Here is a 25191-nt window from a genome sequence, read left to right as displayed (position 1 = left end):
TTATCAAAAGCCTTTTCCCCCCAAAGGCTTGGAATGTCTCTGAGACTCTTTGGAAAAAGAAAAGCTGGGTTATACGCTCCATGAATTGTGCCAGATCTGCCTCTACGGAAGGAAGCCGCACTGAGCACTATTATTGCTAGACAAGCCAACTTACATGTTCAGAAAACTATAGGATCATAAAAAATTGAGATGATTACTGTCTAGAATATGGTGAAAAAATTCATTTGATAGACAAAAAAAGGAAATTTTAAAAACATTGAGTACCTGCTTTGCTCCTTCTGTAGTCATTCAGACCTGTCTGAAGACAAGGCAAAATGCTACCACATCAGAATAGTACCAACTACCCACTTCATAGTGGTGTTAGGCCATGAATTCAGCAATACATACTTATCTTTATGTAAATCAATCAGGAAATCAATGGGAGTTCAGTGCTTAGATGCTTTTAAAAATTCAATTGAACACATGTGTGTATGTAAACATTTTTAAAAAACTGGCCCCAGGACACACATGAAAATAGGCTTGGGCTCTGAAGTCACTTACATCTTTTGAAAATGTTATCCATACCAAAGGTGCAGGGCAGTGGAAAATCAGGCCCAGATACTTTTCCTATTTACATGTTTAAGGATGATGTTTTACCTTTAAAAATTGAAATAATTTAAGTTTGCTTGAGGAGAACATTTCAATAAATATTCTTCATTTTTAAAGCTGGCTTGATTTAGAAACTATCTTGCTATGAGGTGATTTCTTTTGCTTGCTCTAAAGTAACTTTTGTTTTCCTATAACTGGAGTTTTCCACACTTTCTTCACTTTGTCCCTTTGCATTTCTTTACTGAAGGATTGTGAATGGCACATTGCAAACCCATTTTGTTCAAAGATGGCAAATGCTGTAATAGATACTCTGTCTGGAAGAAATATACAAGAGGCAGTTATGTGTGGGATAAAGATCTTTGTCTTAGCTTGAATACTGGTGCCACCCGCTTTATAAATCTCCAGTTTACAATGTTTGTATTGAATATAAAATCAAATTATGAACTGTGATAGGAAACTATGTCTTGCATTAGTTGGTCATTTCTTTTTGGAAATTATTTGTAAATTCAATTTACTCTGAAGACAAACTATTCATGAATAAATTTGTTAGATATTCGTGTTATCCTGCCTTTATTTTCTTGAAATATTTGATCCATCAGTAACTTCAGTTTAATCTCTGTGAATATGATTCTCTCTTTCTCTCTCAGAAGAAGCTGGCATAACACAACCTAGTGGTGGCAAAGCCTCCTGGATGCCACACCCCAGCCAGCCCTGTCACCTCTGCAGGAGAGATAATTGTTCATTTCCTATGCCTACTCCTTTCTTGTCCTCCCCACTTAGAGTGCTAACAAGAGGTCAGAGTCTGTTACCCTTACTCAGGTAGTGTAGTATGTTTCTTCACAAGTAGTCCTACTGACTTAAATGAGACAACTCTCATAGTAAGGTACTGCTCTATCTGAGTGAGGATATCAGAATCTGGCACCACTGAACACAGATCCACAGTTCAATTAACTTATATACAATTCCTACTTTATTTGACCAAGAAATCTTCAGATTTTGTCATTCATCACAGGCCAGATTCTGCAACCTTACTTTCCTGCCTACTCCCATTGACTTCACTAGAATAAGCATTGATGCTGTTTTGTATCATATTGTTTTGGGTTTTTTAATACACATCATGGGTTGGATCCTCAGCATTGTTCCACTGACTGCAGTGGAGGCCCATTGTTTAACCAGTTCTGGAGCTGTCTGTGATGGTTAGTGCTCATTGGAAGTGTATCCTTATGGTTAGTGGATTGTGCCCTCCTTAATGTGGAGAAGGATTGGTAGGGGAGCCCAGGCCTTCTCATGCTGCCGGTTTCTGGCCCAGATCCCTGTAAGGGTTTGCAAAGATCCAGAACTCAGTAGCACCTTAAGGCTGTCCTCCTTGTCCACTTCCCACTAGCCCCTCTATATCCAGGTTTTACAACCTGGTACTACAAACAGGTACTAATTTCACCTTCACCTTCAATCTGTCAAGGCCAAGCAGTTAGACTCCTCTACTCTAGATTGGGGTTGGCAACCTCTGGCACGTGGCCCGCCAGGGTAAGCACCCTGGTAGGCCAATGGGGGCGGTGGAAAGCGGCGTGGGCGAGGGATGTGCTGGCCGTGGCTTCCCGCCACCCCATTGGCCTGGGACAGCGATTGGCCGAACCTGCCAATGTGGCAGGTAAACAAACTGGCCTGGCCCGCCAGGCTGCTTACCCTGGAGAGCCGCATGCCAGAGGTTGCCGACCCCTGCTCTAGATGAAGGTCCCCATAGTGCCCCTTCTCAGGAGCTCCCCAGGCAGGTCCTTCTCCTGGCCTGGTCAGCCCCTTTCTGAGCTGTCTGACTTCCTTTTAAGCTCCCTCTTCTATCTGGAGCCTGCTCTACAGTTGTGGCTGGGTAGGGTTGCTTGGACCCAGAGATGCTCTTTAACATCTTCAATTCCAGTGCAGGATTTATACACCCCGTCACACTGACCCATACTATTTTTTTTTCTTACTGAACCCAAAACAATTACAAATGCTCAAACTGGTTTGTCTAAGTGGAATGCTGTTTAAGTCTAGTTAAACTGATCACATAAGAAAACAAAGAATAAGCATGAGGCAAAGTTGGGGAGAACATGGTATGATAGAGCACACCAGGACTAATAAAACAGATTGTGTATTAAAATGTGTTAGCTTTCATGTGTTAACTAACATGTTTTTAAACATGACAACACCCGATGTAGAGAAATACAGTGTGATATTTGAAAATGTGTCTCAAATCCTAGGGTCCTACACAAGCAGCAGGCATGTTTTTAAACATCACTGTCTTTGCCTACAGCAGGTGCTAAGTAATTTTAGAACACTTGCTATCCAAGTCTAGACAAGCCCACAGAGTAGAAAATTGTAGCAGTGCAACCTGCACTCTCCTGTTCAAGAGCGCATTCTTTGCCCTTTGCTCTAAGTCACAAAGCAGGGATGGTGCTAATTCCAGGGAACTTTGCAGGCAGAGTAAAAGCAACTTCTGAGGAAAAGATCTCACACAGAAATATGCAGAGTTGTACCAGTCTTGACATTTTCTCTTCAGTTGTTGTAAATCTTGAAGATTGCATGATCCAGAGAAGGTTTTGTTCTCTTAAGTAATCCATTTATTCTCCTGTGGAAATAAAAAGGGTGGCGGGAGAGCCTTTGGTATTGCATAAAACCTTAACATACTTATACCATTGCCCATAGTCTATAGTTCTCCAAATCTGGAACTGATTCAATACTCAATTATGCCAGCATTATGCTGGTGTGATGTCATTCAGTGAATGGTGTCACACTAGCATAAAATTGGTGTAAAACAATGGTGAATTAATCCCTTGATAAGATTGTGAAATACAATGTTTTAACTAGTGTCTGAACTTTAAAGTGACAATTTTCATTTAAACTGCAGTTGCTTTATTTTCCTGAGGATGGTTAGGACCTTTTTCTGCATATGTGCTACATAACATTCAATGACATTTAAAAGGTGAGATAATAGATATCATGTAGATTGTGTGTGGTTTAAATCCATGCTATAATACCTGAAGTAATACAACTGATTTTTGGAATTGGCCTACTCTGTATCATCTGACGCTAAGTAAACCAAACAATGCTGGGTAGTGATTTTGACCTTGGTCTCACCCAGGAATTGATTTTTCTCCTCACCAGGAGTTTTATTAGTGTACTGCAAACCACATTTTTTCACAGTAAATACTGCACAAGGTGGGGTGGAAAGAATGAACTTGTTTCTATAACGGTTTTTGGATGTCAGGATGCTCCTGACAATATGTTTAGAGTTCAATCCCTGGTGAAGTCCAGTAGGAAGGAATTGAATTCTAGCATTTTATAAATGTCAGCATGTTTTCAACATTACTATAATGTTGTAAAAGTGAGCCTGGGTCTCTTACGAAACAGGGTTAACTGAATTCCTACCAGGTGATAAGAAAGAAGAGTTCCTATTACAAACCTGCTCAGTCACTAATATCTGTCAAGAGTGAAACCCTGACAATTTCAAGTTCACAGCTCTCACATGTCTAGGCTCCTGGAAATTATTGAGCAACAGTGCACAAAGCACTGGACTGATTGTTCACATAATTGTCTTTTACATGATAAGCTGCTAGACTATATCACTGTGCACCTACTCTCCCACCCACTTTCCCCAAAAAGTGGGAGGAAACACTAACTGTTCAGTAATAAAGGTGGGCCTGTTTCTCCTTATAACGGGGTCCACTCACCACTAGGATGCCTCCTTCTGGCTGCTCTGGGGATTAGCTTCTTCCAGGTCAAATGCCCCTTTTTATTGCTTACTCGTGCACCCCCCTGCCTTAATCTCTCTCTGCAGCTCAGAGTACTGTCTCTTTGTGGCTTGCTCTTATGATTTGGCCCTCTGGCCAGGTCACTGTAGTCCTGCCCTTCCAGGCTATCAATGTCTTTCCATACAAAAGTCTTTCCTTAATTTCCCTGACCATGTCACTTCCCCAGTGGCTGGTAGGGGAACCGAGGCCCACCCTTTACTTTAGGTTCCAGTCTAGGGACCTTATATCTAATAACTGTGATTTGCCTTCTCCTAGACTGCTTTGCTTTGCTATTAGTTCCCTCCTCTCTGAATTTAGCAACCCAAACTCCCTTCTCTCAGGCCATATCTACACTACAAAATTACATCAACTCATCTTATGCCGGCATACAGCCACTGCAGTTATTAAATTGCTGGTGTGTGTGCACACTTGGCTCCTTGTGTCGGGGGTGCGCTTGTATTGACTGTATTGTCAGTGTGGGCATGGTGGTGCGGCTGCTGAAAGTCAGTAACGGCCGACATAAGCAATGCAGTGTCTTCACTGACACTGCATCACCCTAATTATATTAACAGTGACTTTACCCTGCACGGGGAGGTGGTGTTACTAAATCAGCATAGAGAGGCACCTATGTCAGTGACAGCCAAAATTTAAATGAAGACACTTCCACAGCTAGGACGACGCAAGGCAGCTTATGTCACCTTAACCGTGTAGTGTGGACCAGGCTTTAGGGAGTAATTGCAGACTACTTAATTCCATAGCCCCAATCACACCTCCCTTCTCTCATGGAATGACTTCAGACAATTTTCCCTGCACCCCCTTTCGACTGCGAATTTCCTGGTTTTATACCAGCCCTGCCTGTTCCTTCTCAGCTGGGCTCCATCATCAATCAGCCTAGATGCAGCCTATCAGGTTAATCAACCTAATTAAACCTGCTCTGCCTTGTGTGAGGTAGATGTTCCATCACCACCTTCTCACAGCTGTTGTACACCAAACCCCCTTGGCTTAAATGGAGCAACTGCAGATTTACACAGAATCCGGCCCAATGGCTGTTGCTGCTGAATGTTCTGGAACTTCTTTTATTCTTCACATTAGTATTTAACTTCCTCCTCACCTTCAGCTTGTAAAAGACTAAGAAAGTTTCTCATATTTGGAAGAATTATAGAGTAAAATCCTAACACCAGTGAAGTCAGGATTTTTCCAGTGCCTTCTGTGAGACCAAGATGTCTTCCATGAACTTCTAGCCTAAGACTTCCTTTCTCAGTCATTAAAGTCCATGTATTATTATGGTTGACAATTCAGGTTCATAACAGAACTGCTGTTAAAGTATAGAAAGGAGATGGGAAGTAAAAGAATTAATATAGGGTCAATGTTACCATTTAGTTTATGGACAGTATGATGGTTTTATACTGAATATTTATACTCATCTACTCTGTCCACATAAATTCTTTGAAGCGATGCTTATAAAACAACTCTTCCCACCCCCCCGCTTCTTATCAAAACAATGGAAAATTGTCAGTTTTAATGTATTCCCTTAAAATATAGAATGATACTTTCAGGTCTGTACACCTTTAAATCAACTTTTATTTTTCTTTGTACCTCAGGTTCCATTTCTGGCCAGGAAAGATTCATATAACATTGAAGAAGGTGTCAGCCTTTACTCCCACCACTATGTCTGCAGGGCTGCCTATGGGTGGCTTAATGGCTGAGGACTTCTACATCCATTTAAAATATGACAAATCTGCGGAGATGGAGAAACCCATATAGAATAGTCAAGTTTAACTTTTTATATCATATAGTTTTAATTAATAAAACATTTTCTACACAGTGAAAAATGTGCACAACATTTTACAGACCAATAAAATGCAATGTAACTGCTTTTAGCAGCTTGTAGTCAAAGACCTTACTTTTCAAAAGGATCTTCTCATGCAGATCTTTATACTCTCATGGATGGAGTCCAGCCAAAGCCCATGCAAGCAGATCCTTTTGTAGGATGCAATATTACAGAAAATGACTTCTTTGTTTCCATTTTCACCAAGAAGGTTGGTGGTGATTGGATGTCTAACGTAGTGAGCATCAGTGAAAATGCAGTAGGAACAGAATAGGCTAAGATAGGAAAAGAACAAGTTAAAAATTACTTATACAAGTTAAATGTCTTCAAGTCACCAAGGCCTGATGAAATGCAACCTAGAATACTCAAGGAGCTGACTGAGGAGATATCTGAGCCATTAGAAATTATCTTTGAAAAGTCATAGAAGACGGGAGAGATTCCAGAAGACTGGAAAAGGGCAAACATAGTGACAATCTATAAAAAAGGGAAATAAGGACAACCCAGGGAATTACAGACCAGTCAGCTTAACTTCTGTACTCAGAAAGATAATGGAGCAAATAATTAAGCAATCAATTTGCAAACATCTAGAAGATAATAAGTTGATAAGTAACAGCATGGATTCATCAAGAACAAATCATGTCAAACCAACCTGATAGCTTTCTTTGACAGGGTAACAAGCCTTGTGGAAGGGAAGAAGTGGTAGACATGCTATATCTTGACTTTAGTAAAGCTTTTGATACCGTCTCACATGTCCTTCTCATAAACAATCTAGGGAAATGCAACCTAGATGGAGCTACTATAAGGTGGGTGCAAAACTGGTTGGAAAACCATTCCCAGAGACTAGATATCAGGGGTTCACAGTCATGCTGGAAGGACATAATGAGTGGGGTCCCGTAGGGATCAGTTCTGGGTCCAGTTCTGTTCAATATCTGCATCAACGATTTATATAATGGTATAAAAAGTACACTTAAAATGTTTGCGGACCATACCAAGCTGGGAGGCATTGCAAGTGCTTTGGAGGATAGGATTAAAATTCAAAATTATCTGGAAATGATTGCCTAGGAAGGGGTACTGTGGAAAGGCATTGGGGGGTCATAGTGGACCACAAGCTAAATATGAGTCAACAGTGTAACACTGTTGCAAAAAAAGTAAATATCAATCTGGGATGTATTGGCAGGAGCGTTGTAGGCAAGATATGAGAAGTAATTATTCCGCTGTACTGTGAGCTGATTACTCCTCAACTGGAGTATTTTCTCCAGTTCTGGGCACCACATTTCAGAAAGGATGTGGATAAATTGGAGAGACTCCAGAGAAGAGTGACAAAAATGATTAAAGGTCTAGGAAACATGACCTATGACAGAAGATTGGAAAAATTGGGTTTATTTAGTCTGGAAAAGAGAAGACTGACGGGGGACATGATGACAGTTTTCAAGTACATAAAAGGTTGCTACAAGGAGAAGGGAGAAGAATTGTTCCTCTTAACCTCTGAGGATAGGACAAGAAGCAATGGGTTTAAATTGCAGGAAGGGAGGTTTAGGTTGGACATTAGGAAAAACTTCTCAAATGTCACGGTGGTTAAGCGCTGAGATAAATTGCCTAGAGAGGTTGTGGAATCTCCATCATTGGAGATTTAAGAGCAGGTTAGACAAATTCCTGTCAGGAATGGTCTAGATAATACTTAGTCTTGCCATGAGTGCAGGGGACTGGACTAGATGACCTCTTGAGGAACAATTCTTCTTCTAGTCCTATGACTCTATGATTATACATTCCATAACAGATGTACAGCTTGCCCTGCATAGACACTAAATATCCCAGGATATATTTGAATAATAGTAAGTCAATTCCTATGCCTTTGGCCTACATTTTCTCTCCCAGAATCCACAGTGTACAATGAGTTGTTTATTGCTAGCTGATTCCATCAACTCCAAGTATAACTGAGTTTCAGTGGCATTGGACTATATAGTTTGTGTAAGTGCTTTGAAATCCTTCAGGATAAAAAGAAGTGGAAAATATCACTGTGGTGTGTTTCCTATACTGCGGTGATCATGAAAAAGAAAACCATTTTTTCTGTCCTCTGCATGTTTCAGCTATAGCTCTGAATGTTAATGTGTGAACACTGACAGTGACTCACCTGAAACCTTGCTTTTTTTCTGGCATATACATTATGAGGATATGTAAATACAAAGCAAGTGCTGTGAGCTGTAAGGTCCGTGTGGGAATTCCCACTAGTGATGGTGGGGGGAAACATAGTTTTGCATTAAACAGAAACATATCTGAATCCCAGACAAACTTTGACCCAAATTCAAACCTTTTCATAGCTTCTTGGTGAAATCCTTGCCCTATAGAAATCAGTGAATGGCAAGACTCCCATTGAATTAAATGGGGACCAGTATTGAAAGGAATTTAACCAAATATCCTTAAGAAAAGCAGTTTGAGTTTTCAGACAGTATATAACTCAGCAGGGTCGGCTTTTAAGAAGGGGGGCCCCCCAATTTTTTTTGATTGATGGGGGCCAGGGATGACTATATATATATATAAAAAAAAAAAAAAAAAAAACTACCGTGCTTGCGGCGGGGGCCGGGTGCTCCGAGTCAGCGGGCGCTCCTCCACTCGTCGTGGGTGTGAAGGACCCACCCCCCCGCCACGCCAAGTGAGACCAGAAGCAAGTGAGTGAGACACCCACCCACCACCGAAGTCACAAACCTGAAGCCGCCAGAAAAAAAAAAAAAAAAAAAGAAAGCCTCTAGCCAGGAAGATGCTCACTGGGCCGGCGGCCCCTCTTAGCGGGGGGCGGGGGGGGGGAATGGGGAATTGGCCCCCTGTAACTCAGGAACTGTAAACAGAAAACAAAATCACAAGGACATATGTACAAAGTAAAACATTTTATTATTTATCTTTTTATAAACTGTATTGAATACATTTGAAAGTTGTTAGTACTGCCTTATACTGTATGAAAAAAAACCAGACTTTTAAAACTTCATTTAAAAATTTTCAAAGACTTTACTATACTAAACACTTAAAATTGGATTTAAATTTTTCACGTCTGTTGTGAATAGACATTTAAAAATTGGTACCAACTGTCCCTGAATCAGAACAATCTCAATCAAACAGATATTTGAAGTCTATTATATTGCTTAAAATTAGCTCCTGGCCACACATCCCAATGAGGGAGACATTCTCAATAAAGTGGTGCCGCCAGTAGCAGAATTGCAGATACAACAACAAATAAATTGTTACCACTGGAGGATTTGATTCCCTGATACTAATCACAAGCAGCAGTGCTCACTGATTAAAAATTTAAAACAAAATAAAAACATCTTGACATCTTTAGGAATAAAATATAGCACTTAAGTCACTTGCTGTCCACTAGTTTCTTTTGTTCAGAATTTTTTATAGAATGTCTCCTTTTGACGTCAAGGCACATGGATTTAAATGGAACTGACTTGCATCATCTTTGCCCTTTCTTTGTTCCCTCAGATTCTGAAATCCACATGTCCTTTGTTTATTAATTTTCCATGTAGGTGCCATTAAGTGAGTTGGGTAGGTGAAGCTTGACATTTGCACACACTGTCCCATAGTTTGAATAATGTTGCTCATGAAGGCACCAGGAAGAAATACCACTTCTTCCTGCTAGCATTTGGCAGATTAATAAATAAGCAGTCCTTTAGTATTCAGCAATCAGAAAGTTGCTTAAGGGTTAGGAGGATATTAAGGCACCTTAGATTTCGCTAATACATTCTCAGACATGATCCATTTCTACTGAATTTCAACCCTCAACAAATTATGTAAGGTAATTAAGACATCATGGCTTTTCCAGTATGACTGCTAGTGCAAATGAAGGTTGCAGAAGATTTATTACACTCTTTAGTAATCATCATGCATAAAACCTGCTCTCCATCTAAGCCGTCCACTAGCGTGCTGTACCATGGCAAGAAACCAGCAGGTTATGATAGCTGCATGAGATTAATTAATAATTTAGCCTTTACAATAGTGCTGGCCTTTATCGTGGAAGAGCTTTGAGCGCCATGGCAGTTTATTAGATGTGCTGCAGGCAATTAGAAGATGTCATCTTCTTATGAGTTTGTTGCCCACACACCTATTCAATAAAGCATTTTCATGGCTTGTACTTGACTTTGGTTGGAACAGGTACATACTTGCACCAAAAGTAAGATATAAGCTAATAATAATACTTCTATTGTGAGATAAAACGTGCAATAAAGTCACTTCTAGTTAATGAGGGCTCTAAAAATGAGGGAAGACTTTGGATCATGAGCCAATTTCTGTTGCACAAATCATTAAGATTAGAGACAGTGGAAGCTGAGAGTGATACATTTGCTTATCACTTGTAGTGGTCCCAATTTTCAAATACTTTTGAGTGAAATGGTTTTAGTAGCCTCACACTTTAATGTCTGGTAATGAGGATATTTTTGTATTTTTGGTTTTTTTAAATAAAATACAAGGAAACATCTTGCAGGTGAGAGAATGATCCATAATTTAATGAGTGAAGAGGGAAGAATTTTGAATATGTGAATTTTCCCTAGGGATTCTGAGTATAACTATTAGCCTAATTTTATCATTATTTGCAATTTCTGACTTAATTTCAAACAGCCTTTTAAAAACAGGATTATGTTAATACGTTTAATCGGTGACACTAGTTTGTGTGCTTCATCTCCTCCTCACCCCAGACATTTTCCAAACATGTTTAAATAGGAACTTTGTAGATGTTGGCATCATAGGCCACCTGATACACCTGCTGAGTTGTATTACAGATGTGCACTTTGGACACTTTATTTAAGAATACATTTAAAATAATTTATGAACGATTAACAGAGGATTGGTCAATGTTTTAATTAATGGATTGCTAAAGATTCCAAGAATGATGTGTAACTATCAATAACATCTTTTACTTATTTGTGAAAATCTGACACGTACTGCTCAAGCTTAGACAATCTGTTAATCATGTAACCCTTTATACCCTATTTATAAATGTATCCTTAACATAAAATATAACCCCAAAGCCCACTCAAGTCAAGGAAAGACTGTTAATGATTTTGGGAGATGCTAGAGATCAGGTGTCTCCTGAGCATGGTTGAATGAGTTGTTACTATTATCCCTTTTCCTTTAAGTCTTGGCCACCATATGTAGCTGTCTTATGTAGGTGGTGGTGATGGGTCTGGGGAGACACCACATGTCATTCCTGCAGTCTGAGCACAGGAGATATTCCTGAGTCGATACATATGTTACCAGAATTACACCCAGGTGCAAGGTAATCTCATGTGAATTTCCATAGCTGCTCCTGGATCACATTCTTCCTTGTCCCACTGGCCTTCTGACCTCTCCTGTTGTGGAGAGCATTTTGAAAACCTGGTGGACACAAACTGAACTTCAGGTGCAGGCATCTGTACAGTTCTCAGCACATTCCCTCCCTTGCCTGCCCATAGTAGCCACAGCAGCATTTTCCGGCAGGCAACACTTCTGACTTGCAAACATGTTTGATTCCATTGGTTTCTTTTTTAAGATAATTGGGAACTTGTGTACCTACCAGCTCTGTACCTGTAGTGCACGTGACTGTGGACACATTTTCAGCCTTTTCAAAATGTAAAGCTTTCTGTTGGGGCAGAATCTGCATTTATATTATGTTACTGACATCACCAATAAAGAAAAGAAGCTACATTATATGTATATATATATACATATATATATAATGTAGCTTCTTTTCTATATCTATATCTGTGTGTGTGTTAGCTTTTGATGTTCATATTATATTCTCTATGCACTGTTGCATTGGGCTTTTGCCATTCCTATTCTTTTTTCTTGCACAGTGAATGACATCCGTTCTTGATAGACAGACAGTCCTAGAAAGAAAGGACACATAGGTTTAGACTACTGTACTTGTTGGTGTGTATGAAAAATGACAGGCAATTCTGTGTCTGTGACTTGGGAGGCTAAAGAACAAATACATCCAAACATGTAAGGAGTAGAACAAGTTTAGAGAGGAGGTATTTTTCAGAGGAGAGACAAAGATAGAGTTCTCTGTAGTCAACAGGGTCCCACCAGCTAGCTCTACAGAGCTGTGAAGAAGATAGAAAATGGAGGATATTACAAACAATGGGTGCCTACATCATACTTCCATGCCCTTGGTGGGCGTGGACTAAAACATTCCATAGAAATGGGTGAAAACACTGGAACATGTGGCAGTGAGTTGAAATATTGTGAACACAAGCTGTGCTGCTGGGGATCGGGAGAGGGATGTGGACGATGAAATGGTGGGAATGAGTCCTGGCCTGGGAGGGGTTTGATAAGTACTGTGGGCTAATGAATGGGTAAAATGAAACAAGAGAGAGAAGTGGTAGGAGGAAAGAGAGAGAGCAAGATTGAGTGAGAGAGAGAGAGGATAGATTGAAAGGAAATGAGGTGAGAGGGAAAAACAACCAAATCACTAAAGAAAAAATGTCTAGAGTGAAGAGAGAAACACAAAAAAGGCAGGGATTTCTCAAAGAAAAACAAGCATGCATATAAGGTGAAAAATACTACAAAATAAGTCCTGTTTGCAACAAACTGACCAATTCATGCAATGCTTTGAATCATGCTGTCATCCCAAACCCTCTCATGCCTCATCATCATGTACTTCAGTTTAGAAATGTGTTCTTGATTAAAAAAAATGGGGGAGGGATTATTTATTATATCTTTGTACTTGTAAATCCAGATGCAATATTTACCATCTGTCCAACCACACAGAACTAAGAGAGAGAAGAAAATAACTAAAATATTTAAAAAATTACAAATATTACCTTTTGTAAAATTGTTATGACTTCAAAGGGTTTCAGCAAGTACTGCCACATTTATAGCATATATTTAATTACATCTACCCTCTCCCCTGTCCCCGCCCAACATTAAAAGAAAAGAACATTAAGTTTGAAAAGTCAAGTACTCAGAAGTTTGGAAATGCAAGAATTAAAGGTGTCTGTGCAACCTTAATTTACCTTCTCTTGTGTGTATGTATTATACTACATTCACAACATTAACATATTTAATGTAGATTTTTGTGTTTTAATATAAATATTTATTTCTGAATATATGTGTTTGTATATGTGCTCTAATGGACAATAATGAAGGAAAAACATAAGTAATTTGTCTCCATTGTAAAGAGTGACAGATAAAGCCTATCTTTCAAACTCCAAGCATGTAAAATAACACAGACAGGATTGACAGCAGTAAAATTAGCAGCAACTATAATGACAAAAGTATGAGTCACTTCCATTCGGTTAAAGTGAGGTCAGTTGGCTCACCAAAAGTTGGAATAACACAACCCAAAAGAATAAAGATATTCACCAGACTGTCATGTAGAAAACTGAAAAATTATTATGTTATGGACTATATTGTATAAAATAAAAATAAGGTCAAAAGGGCAATCCCTCGAATTAGTTATCAGAATTCCAATACTATTTTAAGTGAAAGTCATCTTCTCCTTCAATCTTTTTCAGAGTAGTATGTTTTATTTTGATGTAGGGGAGATATTCAACATCACCTAGCAGGAAGCTTGTTCTATTCTTGGTTGCTACAACCAACTACACTACTGAAAGTGTGCTTTGTCCTTGCACATTTTTAGATACCTTCAGATAACAAAAAGCTATCTTAGTGAATAGTAACCAGAATTTTGATATTTCTGTCTAGCAGGTAATGAGGTTATCATTCTCATCTGTAGGTAATTCAGAGAGATGATTGTATGCAAAGTTAGATATAGACTCATCAGGCCACTTGGGTGGAAGAATAATTTCAGGGAGGTATCTGATATCATCATCAGGAAAATACTGCAGTTTTTAAGCCAAAGTAAAAGAAAAGAAAAGATGGGAAAGAAAAGAAAATGGAAAAATACAAAAATATATTGAATATTTTTCTGTTTTAAGATGTACTGCTCAGTTCTATCATAGATTCCAAGGCAAGAAGTGTCCGTTGATATCATCTAGTCTGATCTGTATAATACAGATCATAGAACTGCCCCAAAATAATTCCTAGAGCATATCTATTAGAAGAAGCATCCAATCTTGATTTAAAAATAGTCAATTCTGGAGAATCCACCATGACACTTCATTAATTATTCCAATGGTTAATTGCCCTCACTGTGAAAAATGTACTTGTTATTTCCGGTCTGAATTTATCTAGCTTCCATTTCCAGTAAAGCAGTCGCATCAGTGTAAAATACAAAGGTGATATTCAACATCACTCTCTACTTCTAGTCAAGATTCCCCTGTTTATGCATTTAAGAATTGCATTAGCCCTTCTGGCCACAGCATTGCATTAGAAGGTCATGTTCAGATAATTATCCCCCATGACCCCAACTTTTTTTCAGAGTCACTGCTTCCCAGGATAGAGTCCCCCATATTGTAAGTATGGATTACATTCTTGTTCCTAGACGTATACATTTACATTTAGCCATATTAAAATGCATATTGTTTGCTTGCACCCAATTTATCAAGTAATTTTATATCATCTGCAGACTTTATCAGTGATGATTTTATGTTTCTTCCAGGTCAGTAATAAAAACGTTGAATAGAAAGGGCCAAAAACTAATCCCCGAAGGCTCCACTAGAAACACACCTGCTCAGAGTTGATCCCCTATTTACAATTACCTTTGGAAACATATCTTTTAATCCATTTATTTTTTAATCCATGTTAAATTTAGTTAGGGCTGTCAATTAATGGCAGTTAAGTCACATGTTTAACTCAAAAAATTAATTGTGATTTAAAAAATTAATCACAATTAATCAGTTTTAATTGCACTGTTCAACAATAGAATAACAATTTAAATGTATTAAATATTTTGGATTTTTTCTACCTTTTCATATATATTGTATTGTGTTCTAATTGAAATCAAAGTGTATATTATTTTTATTACAAATATGCACACTGTAAAAATGATAAACAAAAGACATAGTATTTTTCAATTCACCTCATACAAGTATTGTAGTACAATGTCTTTGTCGTGAAAGTGCAACTTACAAATGTAGAAATGTTTGTTACATAACTGCACTCAAAAACAACATATAAAACTTCAACTTACAGCCACTCAGTCTCACTTCTTGTTTAGGTTGTTTACATTAACAGGTGATAATGCTGCCCTCTTTTTATTTATAATGCCACCAACAAGTGAGAACAGGCATTTTGTAGCTGGCATTGCAAGGTATTTACGTGCCAGATATGCCCCTTTATGCTTCAGCCACCATTCCAGAGGACATGCTTCCATGCTGACGACTCTCTAAAGAAAATGTGTTAATAACATTTGTGACTGAACTCCTTGGGGGAAGAATTGTATGTTCCCTCTGTTTTACCGGCATTCTGCCATATATTTCAAGTTATACCAGTCTCGGATGATGACCAAGCACATGTTCATTTTAAGAACACTTTCATTGCAGATTGGACAAAATGCAAAGAAGGTACCAATGTGAGATTTCTAAAAATAGCTACAACACTCGAACCAAGGTTTAAGAATCTGAAGTGCCTTCCAAAATCTGAGAGGGATGAGGTGTGAAGCATTATTTCAGAAGTCTTAAAAAAGAAATACTCAGATGTGGAAACTACAGAACCCAAACCACCAAAAAAGAAAATCAACCTTCTAGTGGTAGCCTCTAACTCAGAAGATGAAAATGAATATGTGTCTGTCTACACTTCTTTGGATTGTTATCAAGCAGAACCCGTCATCAACATGGACACATGGCCCCTGGAATGATGGTTGAAGCATGAAAGGACATGAATCTTTAGCACACCTGGCACATAAATATCTAGTGACGCTGGGTACAACAGTGCCATGAGAATGTCTGTTCTTACTTTCAGGTGACAAACAAGAAGTGGGCAGCATTATCTCCTGCAAATGTAAACAAACTTGTTTGTCTGAGTGATTGGCGGAACAAGAAGTAGGACTGAGTGAACTGTCAGGCTCTAAATTGTTTTATTTTTAATGCATTTTTTGTACATAATTCTACATGTGTAAGTTCAACTTTCATGATAAAGAGATTGCACTCCAGTACTTGTATTAGGTGAATTGAAAAACACATTTTTACAGTGCAAATACTTCTAATGAAAAATAAATATAAAGTGAGCACTATACATTTGTATTCTGTGTTGTAATTGAAATCAATATATGTGAAAATGTAGAATTCATCCAAAATATTTAAATAAATGATATTCTATTATTGTTTAACAGTGCCATTAATCATGATTAATTATGATTTTTTTAATCTCTTGACAGCCCTAATTTTATGTCATTCTACTTTTTAGACAGAATGTCATGTGGTACCAAGTCAAACACTTTACAGAAGTCTAAATATATTACAGCAACTCTATTATCAACCAAACTTGTAATCTCATAGAAATACCAAATTAGTTTGACAGGTTCTACTTTCTGTAAACCCATGTTGATTGCATTAATCCTTTAATTCTTTGTTGAGTTCTGTATCAGCCACTCTATTTACAGTCTATGAGAAAATATTCTAAATGAGGATGTGTGTGTGTAGTTTCAGAGTTGCGCTGATACCATATAGAAGTAATGAGCTGGGGGTCAAAATTAGTTAACTAATGTAACCATATACAGTATTCCTAACCTCAAGGGGTGCTATGTATTAACTGATGATGGAATCATAATAAGGTTCAAACAATTCCTTCTTGGACCTGAAAGTTATGGAGTGAAATCCTGACACCATTTACATCAATGGGAAAAATTTCCATTTAGTTCGGTGTGGCTACAATTTCACTCATGGAAGATTTTTTGTCTTATTGGTTGCTCCTCAAGCCTATCTCTCAGTCACAGATAATTGCTGGATACAACACAACTCAGCTATTGCCACATCTCCCCAGCAGAAGCAACATGCTAGGATGTCTTCCTTGGAGTGTTTTGTTTAGAAAATGATATAAGGGTAAAGTCATAATATGTTAAATACACATGCTAGTCATAGCTATTATTGTCCATGAATTTTGCTAGTTACATTTGGTTCCTGTTCTGTTCCCCTCTTGACACATTTCTTCCTGGTGAAAAGATGTCTGGTCATTAGAAGACAAAACAGGCAAAATTCCTCCTAATATGGGGGAAATGCGAAGGAAGACTTGAGATGCCTTCAGTCAAATTGTGAGATGTGTAATCTCATCCCTCCACTGTGAGAGCAAACAGCCCTAATTCTCCCCCTCAACATACACCCTTAAATGCCCCCTAGATGGATGAAACCCTTGATATTAATTTTTGCAGGGGAAGACAATATAATAAATTTGATGAGCTTTCATCAACAGGCTCTCAATCCCTATTTTCTAGTAGAGTTGCTGAGAAACTTACCATAGGTATTGAAGAGTAATTTTAGTTATGTGGCTGCTTGTTCAATTGAGCACAATGTTTTGTCTTTGATGGAGCATTGAACAAGGAACATTCATTAGGATCAGATTGACTTATCCCACCCAACTGAGCTATATGATTGCAGAGGGGTAGATATTTGATGACTTGAGTCTTTCACATTTTCCATGCTTCTAATATTAGTAATAATTATGATGCATATTGGAGAGAATTTATGGTCTGGAGATGTACTTGCCCACAGCTTATTGACATATATCCAAGGTTATTTTTAAAGAAATCTGAAGATATCACTAGCCTAAGTTATTAAGGTGAATATTATGCATGGCCATTTTTTAAACCAGTACTTGTCCATTTGGACAGATACAAGAAAAGTAAATGACCTTTACCTTAGGGCAAAGGAAAAGATATATACCCACTTGTTTCTGCCTTACAGTTTACCCCACATTACTCCTCACTTTTAACTACACAGCTAATCTACAAAAGGCTAATGATACATTAGGTATCACAAGGATCTCCATTAAGGGATAATGGAGACCCAAAAGGTTAATGCTAGTGATTCTAGAAACAAAGGAATCAGTGTCTTATACCTCATTTACAAGAAAATGTTGTACGGTGATACTCCTAATTGTCCCATCTCAATACAAAGCTGATGTACCATATTTTGATCTCCATGCACTTTAGAAATATTCATAAATTTATTGGGAATATGGTATCTCGAGGAAATGGTAAACCCTATTAAATGAAATGATTTTTCAGAGGAAATATCCAGCTAGTGGAAGTTATTGTTAGTGAGAGGAGGGACAAAGAGAGACAGACGGACTGATGGACAAAGATATTTGGCACAAAAAAAAAGCCATGACCTTAGAGCACATCTTTTAAACTTCTAAGCAGATACATTTCCTCCCAGTGTGCACTCTCAAACACCCTTTGTCAGTACATAGAAAGAGAGAAATTGAAACAGATTGCTGCCTACAGAACAGGTTAAAGGAGAGAGTTATGATGTTTGTGTTTTATGCACCATAGCTATGGCTGAAGACTAGAAGGAGTAAAGCTTAGAAAGGGGCTGTCTCTCTCTAAATACATTTTGTGGGAATGATGAATGAGCAGTGTATCCAATGGTTTGGGTTGGATAGAAAATTCATTTTAGGCCATTGTTATTTACTCTGTAGGCACCTGGATCCTAGGTCAAAGCAAAGTCATCCCCTTACCATCCTACATGAAGTACTGTGTATGTCCTTTCTGATTCTGAATACAAGCCCAGATGACCTTAAACCTTGTCCTAGATAGTTCTCTGAAATAGATCTAAACACTTTTAGAAATGTGGCAAAGGAAAAAAAAACAAATAACATCTCCTCCCTTTCTATTTCAGTCCTAGACACAGATAGCCACTCTGCAAATGAGCTTGACTCCTTTCCTTCTATCCAGCTGCCTATTCAATCTGAAGACCCTCCTTAGTGTTTTTTCTCCATCTGGTTGCTCAGTCACAGCTTCAGCTGCCATTATGATGTGTTCCCAGGGTATAAATAACCCCCAAATGCAATATTTTGCAAACATCATGGAAGTGGTGCAAAGTCAAGGAGCACAGTTTAAGAAAGCAGCACTAAGAGCACATCAGAAGAATGGTCAGCCCCAGGGAAAAAAATAAGTGGCTGAAACAAACTTCTCTGATTCATTGGAAGTTTGCAAGTTTGTTCATCATTAGGATTAGCCTCATAAATTGGTAGTGTATCTCTTAAGGAGAGGAAGTTGAATGTAAGTGAATGTGTCATGAATGCTTACTATAATGCTTTTTGTACCTGAATGTTTCTATTACATCTTTTTAATAATCAATACTAAACACAACACAGAATTAATATCCAAGATCTTAAAGTACCATTATTAAGGTATAGTTAAGTCATATATCCTTTCCCATTAACCTCATTTGCTCCATTAGTCTCTACAACTTGAGCTGAAAAGCCAGGCCATGTAGCTCAGGCTGAGATAGATTCCTGTCCTCTCTGGATCAGAATCAGAGGGGGATATGTAACACCGACTAGTGAGTTACACATGTAAACCTCAGGGCTTCTCTAAATTGTACCCAGCTGCCTATTACCCCAAAGGCCATTCTAGCAGCTGGGGATCACTAGGTATAGAGGTATCTCAGCCACAGCCCTTTCATCCAGGAATATCTCGTATGCCTGAGGCCAGAGGTGGTGGCATAGGGCTTCTACGCTGGCTCTTTGCTTATTAGAAAACCCTTTCATGAAGGAGCAGCAAAGCATCCTGTGGCATCTTATAGACTAACAGACGTATTGGAGCATGAGCTTTCATGCATGAATACCCACTTCGTTGGATGCATGTAATGAAGGAGTAATCCCCAGGAAGCAAATTAAGCTGGTTTGGAATAACAAAGGGATTGTCAATGTGGCACAAACCTGTGGCAGGGGAGCCACAAATCTGGCCCTTTCTTGAATTCTTTTTCAATGGGAAGTCCAGGATGCATGGCTCTTTGTAAATTAGCTAGTCCAGTGGCTCTACAATGAGAGCACAGCGGGAAGAATGAATGTTACTATTAACATAACTTTCTGTGTTTTAATATTTCAGTGGAGTCATTTCAGATATATCGTTTTGTTACTATGTTTAAGTTGACCTATGAGACCAGGTCTGTCATTTTAGGATATCGGGTTACAAATTTACTTCATAAAAGCATAATAACCTCTAAAATTACTAAACCAAAAATAGTCGAAGAATTTGAAGCAGTAGAGACTGAATAAAGATGTCTATATGGGACTGAAGAAATTAGCAAAATGATGAAAAGTTATGTTCTATAAATTTTTTACAAAGTCATATCTGTGCTTCTACTTCAGACCTGAGATAGCACCATAAATCTAGAGGAACATATGGTTCTGTATTGCACATTGTCATTAGGTATTTGGCCACTATATATAATATATATAATGGCCAAGTACCCAATGACAATGTGCGATGTGCAATATATATAAAGTCAAAAAATGTACAACAAACCCACAGTTCTCCCTCACTGAAGTAATATGGATTTAAACAAGTAAACTTCCCCTACAGTAAACCCTCATGTGGAGACAAATTCTGTTAAAAATGTAGAAACCATCAAGGAAGCACAGATTTAATCTATTTGTACATGTAAATGTAAAAGTAAGATGATAGGGAGCATACAGGTACTCAGCTTGACTGCTTTTATTTCAAATGTTTTTTAGCTTCTATTAATTGGAATTGCTTTGGACTTTGCTAGACTGTGCTAAGGTTAATCACCTGGGTTGTCCTAGTACATTGCAAATTCTATAATGTTATCAAAAATGTCGGTCATATTTCAGTGATGTTTAGGTGCAGTTCTATGTTAGTTAAAGACTTTCTCTGTATCATTAATACACAAGCACACGCAATACAGCAACTGGCTTCCTCCAGAGGATTATACTGAATTTGGTTAAACTACTGTAGCTGAAAGGAGATAGAAGCCTCAGGGAAAAATACTCAATTTTCTTTAGTTTTATGTAAAAAACAGTGGTACATATTTCTATTTTTGTTCTAACATTTTTAATCTCTAAAAGGTATTTCTGATCCTAACACTAAAACTCACACTATTAATTTTTACAGGGAATCAAAAACTGAGAGTCATCTACATTGTCCTTATTGGCAGATTCACTACATATCTACAAAATAAACTGGCTGATTCTTAGCTTATTATGTCTCCACTTCTAAGCCTAACCCTTCTGTGACAGAGCTCTGACCTTGCCCCCGTGGGTCCTGCGCTTCTAGGCGGTTTATGCTAGCCTCAGTGGCTCACTGTGACCCTCCACGTAGCCCTTCTCTCTCTAGGGCCAGGGTTACAGTCTACTGAGCCCTTTTCATCATAGGCCAGCAAGGAGGTTGGTGAGAGAACTCCCATAGTTTCTGTTGTCCCTGGGGGCTTATTTCAGAACAATTTAGCCTCCTGTCCTGACAGGGGCCTGACTTCCCCTTCCAGGAGGTGTTTCTGTAGTGGTGGGTTAGGGGGAACCCGGGCCCGCGCTCTACTCCGGGTTCCGGCCCAGGGACCCTAATGGAAGCAGCTGTTTGTAGCCAACCTTTCACTGCCAGAGTTGCTACATTACCCTGGGCCACTTCCCCACAGCTCTCCTGCTTCTCCCTTCTTCACCCTTACCTTAGGGCTCCCTTAACAATGGTTTGAGGGTGTCTTCATTAACCAGCCCTTCAGCCACACTTCCTCTCCTCTGCCTGACTGGAGTGAGTCCTTTTTATAGTATCAGCGGGGCCTTAATTAGAGTCAGGTGGTCACATTAGCTTAATGGCCTCACCTGACTCTTTGCAGGTTAATTAGAGTCAGGTGTTCTCATTAGCCTGGAGCAGCCCCTGCTCTGGTCAGTCAGGGAACAGAAAACTGTTAATCCAGTAGCCAGTATATCTGCCTTCTGCTATTCTGCTGTACCCAACTGGCCTGGGTCTATCACACTTCTTAGATTTCACTTATCCAGTAACACAATTGTCTAGGTATCCAGAAAAACATGGACTCTTAAGTTGAAGCCAGTGAATTTTTATCATAGCTAAAGCTATGTTTCTTACTCTGGGACTTCCTCATGACTACCTCAGGCTCTGATTCTTTTTCTGTGTATGCATGATTTTATGTATGTATGTATGTATGTACGTATGTACTATATATGCTACTTAAACACCTGTATCAAGAGAAGGACATTTGTTTATGCTTGCATTTCTTTTAATGGAAACATGCTTCTGATCCTACATAAACCCCTTATGAAGTTTGTATATTAATACTATTAAGTGATTATTTGGGATGGGTAAGAGAGGGTGATGATCCTTTTGTGGGATGGAGATTTGATTGAGTTAATTAAATTAGGCCTTTGGTTGAGTCTGTTAATTTGCCTTGGTGTAATTTATTGTCTTTTTATAGCTAATGGCTTTTATTTCTGTACTTAGATTCGCATTTTCACATACAAATAAACACACAAATACACGAACTCGGTTTAAATAAGTGGTTCCTCCAGGTAAGGTCTGAGGTGTATTGCCAATGTAGTGCATATTGAGGTGGCCAGGGCTGTGGCCATTCTGCAATTAGATGCAGAACTCCGTTTATTATGATCTTTTAATTCAGAACTTCTGTTAGTATCAAATGTATGACAGTATTTTGAACTGTATCACTAGCACTCTTTGAACAAGAAGCTAGTGCAACTAGAATAAAATACAAGGTTAATCTTTGCTGGAAAAAAGGAGGAAGAAAATAAAACCAGGAATGCAACTGAACTGGATTTGCTAGGAAGCAAGTAAAGAATAAAGCAAGGAGATCAATCAGAAATATTGATTGGGGAATTGTACAGGGACTTTCTTACTGTTATGATTACATATATCATTTTGGATATAACTTCTTTGGTATCAGTTGTATTACAGTAGCACCTAAAGGTCCCAACAAAGATTTGGGACCCATATGCTATGCACCATACAAACACATACTAATAGAGAATCCCTGCTCCAAAGTTAAACAAACAAAAGGGAGGGGAGAGGTAAAGCTTTGTTGTGTTCATTGTACAGATGGGGAACTGAAGCACAGTGATAGATTTGTCCAAGATCACTCAAAAAGTTTGGGGCAGAGTTGACACCAGAACCCTGATCTCCTCTGTTCCAGACCACTGCATTAACCACAAGTGTTTTCCTTTCTCTCAACAGCAGTCAAACTCATGTTCCAAGTTTTACAAACTATCTTAATTACCAGAATTGCTTATGCAAACACAAGAGTATAGAGAACATTCTGATTATTGCATGCAACATCTGCAGTTAATTTTGATATTCCTTTCCAGGTCATCACATTTTGCAAGATCTGCTGATATCAAATAATTTGCCCATACTCCACTCAAATAAATAGACCAGTCAAAATGCCACCCTTCACTGTTTATGCTTGAGTGATGTTAGAAGCATTACAAAGTCATTAATGTCTACCTGACACTATGTGTTTAATATTCATAAAAATGAACATCTTTTCCCTTCCTCCTATGTCTTGGAGTACAGTGTGTATTAAACTCTTATTACAGTCACTTCAGTGCAGAAAACTAATACAACGATTTGGATGAAATATGGATATATTTGGGACAGAATGGGTTTGGGGATAATGTTGTATATGAGTGCAAATTAAATTAGCAAAGGCAATGAGACGTATGACAAATCTTCCACTTAAATTTTGGTTTAACATTACTTACAAACATGGTGCATTTTGAAGCTTAAATTCCAAAGATGGCACCATATATTGTTTCAGTGGGACTGAATGTGGGATTCAGTGAGATTGCAGGGCTCCTTTGAGCCCTGTTCCATTAGCCCCTCCTCATCCCATCCTGTTCGGTGACTGTCTGGCCATCCTCTTCCTGATAGAGACTTGTCTCCCTTTAACAACAATTCAGGCCAGTGGTACAAGCACCCTTGTTCTTTTTTGTATTCAAAGTGGCTACTTGCCAGATACTAAGGTCTAGCTATTTGAGATTCAGCGTATAGCACCTTTGGGGAATTATCACATCCCTAATACTGTATATTAGATAATTATCATACTAGGTGGTTTAAGATATGGGATCTCTTACAAATGGATACATTCATAAAAATATTCCATGCAGAAGCTTCATTCCACTGTATTACCTGAGTTGAAATTGGAGCATGGGACATTTCAATAATTCATATTCCATAAACATGTAGTCACAGAAAAATAGAAGACATCAGTCTCAGCTAATCTGGGCTGTATGTCTTTCATACAGGCACATATCTGAACATTCACACAATATTCTTTGGTGGTTTAGTAAGTGATGACTTTTGTTTTTGATAACCTCTATTAGGAGAACATGTTTTGGCACAATTTATGAATATTATTTTGCTTGAGACACAATGGAATTGTTTGTTTACCCATTCAATGAGACACTCTACACTAAGCCCCCGAGCATATCAGCATTTTCTGTGACTTTTTCTGCTTTATGACATCAAATGCCGTAGACAACATCTCAGTGATCACTTTGTGCAATTGGAATACTGCCACAATTACCGAATCCAGATAAAGATTTCTAGCTCTAGGGAGCTCTGAGGCTAAAATGAAGCTTTTAAAAACTGTAAGTAATTAGTTGAAATGTTTATAGGAGAAAAAAGTAAGTGTACTAAACTTTTTTTAACTGAAGTATTTACATTTTCTGACTGACACAGCTCTTTAATCCAGTTGTGTGTGGGCGCCCCAGATGCTGCATAAAAAGGAAGTGATACTAAAGCTTTTCCATGATTGCTAATTGTTATAGTAATACATCCTATAAATGTACTTTATCCTGCCATCTACCTCTCTGTCAAGGACCTTGATTTTTTTAATATGTTATGCGAACCTCAGTGTGGTATGACCTGTACACATTCAATTATTCATATTCATTAAGGTTCTAAGCACTTCATCATTTTACCTCTTAAAAACAACAACTGAAATCAGATTAGATACATTGAAATAACCACCCACTTAGAATATATGGCTAGTTTGTGACTTGAGACCTTAGAATGCAATAGATTGCACCTGTGCCAGTACATCGGCCTTGCTCTGTAGGCCAGTATGAAAGGCGGTAGGGTCATGACCCTGTCTCTTATTCCCCACCCTCACTTCATCTCTCTCTTTTCGGAGTAGGAATGAGCAGACTCTGTACTCT

The sequence above is a fragment of the Mauremys reevesii genome, linkage group 1, assembly GCF_016161935.1.
Source record: "Mauremys reevesii isolate NIE-2019 linkage group 1, ASM1616193v1, whole genome shotgun sequence".
NCBI classification, from domain to species: Eukaryota; Metazoa; Chordata; order Testudines; family Geoemydidae; genus Mauremys; species Mauremys reevesii.
This window is presented reverse-complemented; position numbering follows the sequence as displayed.